Here is a 7,512-nt window from a genome sequence, read left to right on the forward strand (position 1 = left end):
CAATCCCTCCTTACATGCTTCAAATTCGCGGAGTATGGTATCAAAAGTGCCAATCTTGAGAATAAGACATAGAGAGGAAATCTGCTCCCTAACTTGAGCTCTATTGCACGATTTGAGTATCAAAGAAGGGTGAAATTCCTAAATGTCTGAATAGCCTCCAACTTATAGATGTGGTCGACAACAAACCGATAAGAAGGACTCTACTAGACACGGCTCCGAGACATCCTAGGACACATTAAAACCTTAGGCTCTGATACCAAGTTTTTGTCACGCCCCAAAATCTGAGGAGCGCAACCGGCGCTCAACCGAGTAAACCCGACCGAGCAAGCCTGTTAGATCTCATTCTACCCAAACTAACTCGTGAATAAATAGGAGATGGACTCCATTAATCAAATTCTATAAACATATCATTAACAATTTCCATTTCATTTTCATTAGCAACTTCACTCGCAATATTAAAGGTATTAGAAGTTTTATACATCATTGCCAAACATCAATATTTCAATTTTTAAATCCCCATGCCCGACACTACCCACAACCTGTCTACGGAGCCTCTAAATACAATTGAAGAATAATATGGAAATGCCGGCAACAAGGCTCCGGCTATACCTTACACAAATACCAATATAAACTACGGAGGAAAGGCGGCATGAGCCACATAGGGCCCCGAGAGGAAAGGGGCTCACCAATACAGCTGATGGAAAGTGGAGGAGGTGCTACTATCGGTGGACTGGAGTACCTGCTATAGAACCACCTACAATCATAACACAAATGTAGCGCCCCCGGCAAAAGGGACGTCAATACATTTGAATTGTACTGGTATGTATAAACAAACTTCACCCCAAGTAAAATCAAATAACACACACAAGTAACAGACATCAATAGAATCAACAATCAAATGCACGTGAAAGAAACAATCAAAGCCAAACAAGTTTTACAATCTCTCCTCTTCCCCTTCAACATTATCACATCAATGATTTCACAAATTTCTCATATTTTCATTTCAATAGTGATTTCGATCACTTTCCACCCTTATTACCTCGGCCACCCTTATTACCTTGGCCACCCATATCACTATAACCCACGCCTTATTACTTCGTGTTGTGGCGCGCAACCCGATCCCACCGAACAATCACAATTCACAAACAACAGACAACAACAACAATTCACAAGAACAACAACAACAATTCTCAAAGAACAACCACAACAATTCACAAGAATTTTCGTAGCCATCAATACCACTTCAGCATATTCAACAACTCATATGCAATTTAAGTCACCAAAATAATTACCCACAACAAGCCAAATATGTTATTACCACAGTTATTCCAAGTGCATCATTTATGATTTCCTTCCATCATTTATTTCTCGGTTCTTACCACATAACACTTTCACAATCACACACCCACATTTGGTTTGTTTCCATTTACTTGCACCCTCATATCGTAAGACTTAAACAACAACGTTCAAGGCACATAAATCACAAGAATTCACAAATAGTTCACATAAGTAAACACATACTTCCATGTCGACATCTTCAAGCTTTTACAAACTTTGCACATAACAAGATAGGCACATCAAATCACTTCTCACAATCATGTATGACTTGGTGGTATGGAAATCAACTAAGGCAATCAATTCACATATTCTCACACAAGGTACACATACCGTATGTTTGTCACAACAAGGGGGATTCTACAAGAGTTAAAGTTAGCCATACATACCTTTCTTGAGCTTTCCTTTAATTACTACGATATTCCGAAAATTCTAGCAACTTCAATCTATTTTGGGACATAGCAAAATTGAACACAAATTAGGAAGATATTCATAATTCTAGCTCATTTGAGCATTTTATCAAATACTAGTTGAGTATCTTGATTTCAAATCCCCTTTTCAAGATTTTCTTCATTCCCTAACCCAATCTTTACTTATTTATGTTAAACGATCTTCCCATAAACCTAAATTGTACATGCACGTATACATAATAGGATTACACCCAATAATCATACCTCAATACCCCATCTTATGCTCCAAACTCGAAGTTAAAACCTAGGGTATAGAATCTTACCTCTTAGATGAAGAACTTGTGATTGGGTTCTTCGATTCTTGAAGATTGATGCAAGGTTTGGATGATTTAAATGTTGGGTTCCTCCTTCTCTCTCTAAAATTCTCTCACCTCTCTATAAAATCAGTAGAAAATGACCCCAAATGAAGCCCCAAAGGCTATATATTGAAATGGGGTCGGGTTATAAAAATTAGAAAATTAACCCTCCGATGTCAATTCTGCTATAGCAGAATGGACCGCATAACGCGAATGCTGGCCACATAATGCACCGCAAAATCGGCGCCCAAAACTGGGCTACACTGGCCCAGTCTGCGATAGAAATGCGACCGCAGAGTCAACAATGCGACAGGAATGCGGTCGCAGATTTGACACAGGATAGCATTTTCCAGCCTTTGGTAATTTGATCATAACTTTGCGTAGGAATGTCCAAATGACGAACGGTTTGAAGCGTTGGAAACTAGACTCAAAGGCCTTTCATATGATAGGTTATTCATCACATAAAACATTATACATATTTAGATGTGCTTGTTCAAAGTAGGGACTAGTGCAAGATCGTTGGGAATTTTTGCCTATTATGGACTTTTCCAAATAGACTTTGGCCATTCCTTGGACCCCAAATTACTTACCATAAGACTTATACACATATTCACCAATTCCAATGGATGTACACCATGTTAATAGCACATAAAAATGTTATAATAAGCCTACGTGACGCCACAAAATCCTAAATTACTTAGCGAAAATTTCCGAGGCCTTACATTTTCCCCCCTTAGGATCACAAGTCCTCGAATGAGGAGTAGGTTCCGACTTAAACGATTAATATAATAAATATCTTTTCTCACCTACCTCAAGACCCTAAATTTTGATTAACTCCTAAATTTTTCAGAAATTTCGGCAGAGTCTCCTTTGTAGCTAGGCCTATCCACCTGCCAGAGAATCACAAAAATCATCTTAAAAACACATCCACAACTAGATAGAGCACCACAATGTATATATCAACAATACTAATCTTAGTATTACAAGCTCTACATTATCATAGGGGTACCAGAACATGGACTAATTTTCCTTCCACAACACTTTCAGCCTTCCAGATGACCTTCTCGACTTACAAGCTCTATCATGACACGTTCTCGGAAATAATATCAACTCCCAAACATACATAACAAGGATGACAGATAGACACCTCGCGTGAGCTAACTATCCATTGACTTTACCTTTAATAATTTCCACTATACAAATTACATTCCACCGGATATTGCAATTCATAGTAACAACAACAACAACCCACAATTCCATCACATGGCCTTATACCATCAAGAATGTCATTTCATAGTAACCAAACAATCATGAGTTCATAATAGTCCTTACCATCCATTAATGTACTCACAAAGGTGTTCAGCAACAAGAATATAATTTCATTTCAATCAACAATCCATATGAAGTCAAGTCACGATGATTCTTGCTAGTAGTGCATCATATAAGATATTACCATGATCATATAGTTCAATCAAATCAATTCATACCCCTCGTTTACCACTACCTTCTTAGACATAAACATACGGAAACACAAAGTACATGAGGAACAGTTACGGGGAACATCATACTCCTAGTGCAACCTGATGTGTAATACACTTATGTAACCTTTATTATCAACTCACATAACATCTTCAGGGTTAAATATGGAGAATAGCCTGCTCATCCTTAAAATTCTAAATCTCTAGGCGAACACTCACACTAAACCCTTGATAACCTTCAATAAGTACTCTAAGGTGTGCTTTCATAAACTGACCATAAAATTACCTACCCAATATATACGTGATCACACTGTGAAGCTTCATCCTTGACTTGGCTGAACTTACAATACCCAATAGATCTAATACGATGAGGAACAACAAAGTTCAAGCTCAGACTGGAGTTATTCAGGAATCCATTAACGTGTTGAGCAGAGCATTTCATGAGGTTATATGCTAAGAGACACAGAAGGTTACAACTAAAGATACTGACATGGTTAATCATTGTGGGGACATCAATTATTAGACAAATAAGGCATAGGGGTAACTCGTACATTGGCAATAGGAACCATTAAAGAGGAATACTCAAGTACGCGAACCACTCGTTTCCTAGAGTGTAGGGAAAATCAATTTATCAAAGATGAGAATACTCTGGCACCTTGAATGCGATATGGGACTCAAAATATATGAAGTTGAGTTACACTCCTGACATTAGCTGACACAAGGAATCTATGCTATAAGACCATGAGGATGAAAATGAAGTTAAACACTTATGAGATTATCATAATTCAAGCAGCTTAACCTTCCCTGACAATTGACCCTATATGAGAGAACTAAAGGTACGACAACTTTCCTTCCAAATCAATATGCTCATGATATGTGCAAAAATCTGAAGGTATCTAATCTCACCCCCTTTCACGAGTAAAACCACATAGCTCGGATATCTAAATGTTGGGATGAAATCATGTACTGGTTAGAGGCATTCTAATGGTTAACATGATGACTCGGGGAGAAAGAAAAATGACACTCCTATTCACCCACGGAGGTGTAATACCAAGGGTAGCAAAGCTCCCCTCTCATGACAATGATATAGTCAATTATCCTAGAAGCCGAGTGAGAAGAAAGCCACGTGACCCAACTAATCCGGCCCATTTAAGACTTTTGAAAAAGGTATACACTTTGGTTTGAAATCACGGCAATCGAATCTCGAACTTTAAGGAAAATCATTACTTTTGAAACCCATGAGACAAGCCCTCGTAGTCTTAGAAAATCAATAACAATGGCGAGAAGGTACTTAAAACCATTACGAGTTGGTATAAAACAAGACCTCAAAGTGCCCACATGGATAAGTTCGAAAGAATGAGACGTCTTAATGCATTTATCGACGAGAAGAAACCTGGGTTCTCTAGACACAGGGACAAGCAGAGCGGGTAAATGATCGATAGAAGAGCATCTTCAAGGAGTACCAGCATTATCTATTTATTCTAACAAAAGGATATGTCCCACCCTTGATGCTATAAGACTTTATCTTTTGATGCCACGTAACATAAAATGAGTTTTACACTGAGAGTTATCAGATGAAAATAGATGGTAAGGCAGCACAACTAAGAGCACCACTTGGAATTGACAAGCTTAAACAGCGTTGAAGACATTAGAAGTCTGTCGAAAAGGGGAAATTTACCCACTCTCAGGGCGCTTGTAGAGNCCCATGCCCGACACTACCCACAACCTGTCTACGGAGCCTCTAAATACAATTGAAGAATAATATGGAAATGCCGGCAACAAGGCTCCGGCTATACCTTACACAAATACCAATATAAACTACGGAGGAAAGGCGGCATGAGCCACATAGGGCCCCGAGAGGAAAGGGGCTCACCAATACAGCTGATGGAAAGTGGAGGAGGTGCTACTGTCGGTGGACTGGAGTACCTGCTATAGAACCACCTACAATCATAACACAAATGTAGCGCCCCCGGCAAAAGGGACGTCAATACATTTGAATTGTACTGGTATGTATAAACAAACTTCACCCCAAGTAAAATCAAATAACACACACAAGTAACAGACATCAATAGAATCAACAATCAAATGCACGTGAAAGAAACAATCAAAGCCAAACAAGTTTTACAATCTCTCCTCTTCCCCTTCAACATTATCACATCAATGATTTCACAAATTTCTCATACTTTCATTTCACAAAGTAGGGACTAGTGCAAGATCGTTGGGAATTTTTGCCTATTATGGACATTTCCAATTTTTCTGACTTTGGCCCTTCCTTGGACCCCAAATTACATACCATAAGACTTATACACATATTTAACAAATCTAATGGATGTACACCATGTTAATAGCACATAAAAATGTTATAATAAGCCTACGTGACACCACGAAATCCTAAATTACTTAGCGAAAATCTCCGGGGCCTTACATTTATCAGGTTTCTCAGTAGAGTCAACCATCTCTCAGCGCTCTTCCATCACAGAGTTCATCTCGTGCTCCGTCTGCTCAGAGTTCTTCTAGGCCGAGTGCATCAGCTAGTCACTTCGGCGCGAGGGGTTCCCTTCAGTCCTAGTCCCTAGCACTTGGGAGTTGCTATGAGTGTGGAGAGTTTGGGCATATGTGGAGGGAGTGTCCTCGTCGTGTTGTTAGCTCATCTCAGCAGAGGGGTCAGCCCTCATCTTCTGGTCCAATTTCTTCAGCACCCGCCCCGCCAGCTAGGGGTGAGGGTCAGGCAGCCAGGGGTCGCCCCAGGGGAGGTGGTCGATCGGGCGGTGGTTAGGCTCGCTTTTATGCTCTTCAGAGCAGGACAGATGCTATTGCCTCGGATGATGTTATTACAGATATTATTTCAGTCTGCCACAGAGATGCCTCAGTCTTATTTGATCCCGGTTCCACCTATTCTTATGTGTCCTCATATTTTGCTCATCATCTGGGTTCGACCTAAGGGTGTGTTGCGTTACCTGTTCATGTATCTACCCCGGTAGGCGATACTGTCATTGTAAACCATGTATACCGGTCATGTTTGGTTACTATTGGGGTCTGGAGACCCGAGTTGATCTGTTGCTATTGAGCATGGTAGATTTTGATGTTATTCTAGGCATGGACTGGTTGTCTCCGTGTCATACTATCCTAGACTGTCATGCTAAGACAGTCACTTTTGCTATACCGGGTGTACCGAGGATCGAGTGGTGTGGTATGACTAGCTATGTTCCTAGCAAGGTGATTTCATTCTTAAAGGCCCAGCGTATGGTTGGGAAGGGTTGCCTTTCATATTTGGCGTTCGTGAGGGATGTTGGAGCCGAGACTCCTAGCATTGATTCTGTCCTAGTTGTGAGAGAGTTTCCCGATGTTTTCCCTGCAGACCTTCCGGGCATGCCTCCGAACAGGGATATTGATTTTGGTATTGATCTGGTGCCGGGCACTTAGCCCATTTCAATTCCGCCATATCGTATGGCACCAACAGAGTTGAAAGAATTGAAGGATCAGCTTCAGGAACTCCTAGATAAGGGGTTCATTCGGCGTAGTGTGTCACCGTGGGGTGCACCGGTTCTGTTTGTGAAGAAGAAGGATGGGACCCTAAGGATGTGCATTGACTACAGGTAATTGAACAAAGTAACGGTGAAGAACAAGTACCCCCTGCCTAGTATTGATGATTTATTTGACAAGCTTCAGGGAGCGAGGGTGTTGTCCAAGATTGACCTCCATTCGGGCTATCACCAGTTGAAGATCAGGGGTTCTGATATTAGGAAGACTGCTTTCAGGACTAGATATAGGCACTATGAGTTTCTTGTTATGTCCTTTAAGCTGACTAATGCCCCAGCAGCGTTCATGCATTTGATGAACAGTGTGTTTCGGCCGTATCTGGATTCGTTCGTTATTGTTTTTATTGATGATATTCTGGTGTACTCGCGTGGCCAGGAGGAGCACACGCAACAT

Source organism: Nicotiana attenuata, unplaced genomic scaffold (assembly GCF_001879085.1).
Source record: "Nicotiana attenuata strain UT unplaced genomic scaffold, NIATTr2, whole genome shotgun sequence".
NCBI classification, from domain to species: domain Eukaryota; kingdom Viridiplantae; phylum Streptophyta; class Magnoliopsida; order Solanales; family Solanaceae; genus Nicotiana; species Nicotiana attenuata.